Below are 2,076 nucleotides of genomic sequence, written 5' to 3'. Positions count from 1 at the left end.
ACAACAAACAACAACAACTATGTATTCATCCCAAAACAATTGGGGTCGGCGATATGAACCAACAAAGAAAATCATTCTCGGTCTTCCACATGAATCCTTCTCCTCCAATCATTTTTATCCAATGCCATGTCCTCGATGAGGTTCAAAGCATTTATATCCTTTCCTATCATCTCCATCCAAGTCTTTCTAGGCCTACCCCGACCTCTATTAACTAATATAATTTCCCATTTCTCCATCATTCTAACTGGAGCATCATTAGACCTTCGCCGAATATGTCCAAACCACCGTAAACGATTCTCTCTCGTCTTATTTTCAATGGGTGCAATGACTATCTTCTTATGTATCTCCTCGTTCTGAATCTTATCTTTTATTGTATTCCCACACATCCATCTAAGCATACGCATCTCAGCTACACTCATTTTTTGAATATGATGTCTCTTGGCAACCCAACATTCCGTACCATATAGTAAAGCAGGCCTAATAGTTGTCCTATAAAACTTTCCCTTCAACCGCAATGGCATTCTACGATCGCACAACACTCTAGTTGCACTTTTCCATTTCATCCACCCAACCTTTATCCTATGATTTACATCTCCATCAATTTCTCCATACTTTTGAATGATAGATCCCAAATATTTGAAGCAATCATCCACCAATATTTCTTGCTCACAAAGCTTCACTATACTCCCATCACTACTTCGTTGCTTACTAAACCGACATTCCATATATTTTGTCTTACTCTTACTCAACTTAAAACCTCTTGCTTCCAATGTTTGTCTCCATAATTCTAACTTAGCATCAACCCCAGCTCTAGACTCATCAATCAAAACAATATCATCAGCAAACAACATACACCACAGAGCATTTTCTTGAATTGATCTCGTAAGCTCATCTATCACTATAGCAAATAGGAAAGGGCTTAAAGCAGATCCTTGATGTAACCCAACCGTTATAGGAAAATTGGTTGTCACCGCTCCACAAGTGCGGACATTGGTTACTACTCCTTCATACATATCCTTAATTATACTAATGTACTCGAGAGAAATACCTTTCTTCATCATTGTCCACCAGAGAACGTCCCTAGGTACTCTACCGTATGCCTCCTTCAAATCAATAAAAACCATATGCAAATCTTTGTTCCTCTCTCTATTTCTCTCAATAAATTGTCTAAGAAGATGTATAGCTTCCATAGTTGATCTTCTAGGTATAAAACCAAATTGATTCTCCGATATCATGACAACCTTCCTCATCCTAGACTCAATCACCCTCTCCCAAAGTTTCATAGTATGACTCATGAGTTTTATACCACGATAGTTTGTGCAATCTTGTATATCACTCTTATTCTTATATAGAGGCACCAAAGTACTCTTCCTCCACTAATTAGGCATCTTATTTGTCCGTCAAATCTTGTTAAAAAGATTTGTCAACCATTCTAAACCTTTTTCTCCCAAGCATTTTCAAGCCTCAATAGGTATACCATCTGGGCCAACTGCCATTCTTGATTTCATTTTCTTCAAAGCCTCTGCAATTTTTTCTTTTGAATCTTACGCATGAAGTCACGATTCATCTCATGAAAAAGAATGGATAAGTCTCCAAGATCATGGGCATGACTTTCATTAAATAGCTTATCAAAATAATCTTTTCATCTCTCCTTAATCTCCTCATCTTTGACTAAAACCCTTTGTATTTCATCTTTGATGAATCTAATCATACCCAGATCCCTCGATTTTCTATCTCTCATCTTTACAAGCCTATAAATATCATTCTCGCCCTCTTTGGTATCTAACTTGTCATAAACCTCCTTATATACTGTGTCCATTGCATTTCAAATTACTCTTTTTAGCTTCCTTCTTTGCTATCATATACTTCTCCAAATTTTCATTACCACGACTTTTACTTAGATTTCTATAACACTCTCTTTTAACCTTAATAGCTAATTTGATATCCTCGTTCCACCATGATGTATCCTTACATAGCGATGCACCGCCTTTAGACTCACCCAATACTTCCTTAGCCACCTTTCTCATGCCACCCGCTATCTTATTCCACATTGATTCTGAATCCTCTTCGAGACAC

The sequence above is a fragment of the Nuphar pumila genome, chromosome 11 (assembly GCF_984573655.1).
Source record: "Nuphar pumila chromosome 11, dmNupPumi1.hap1.1, whole genome shotgun sequence".
NCBI classification, from domain to species: domain Eukaryota; kingdom Viridiplantae; phylum Streptophyta; class Magnoliopsida; order Nymphaeales; family Nymphaeaceae; genus Nuphar; species Nuphar pumila.
This window is presented reverse-complemented; position numbering follows the sequence as displayed.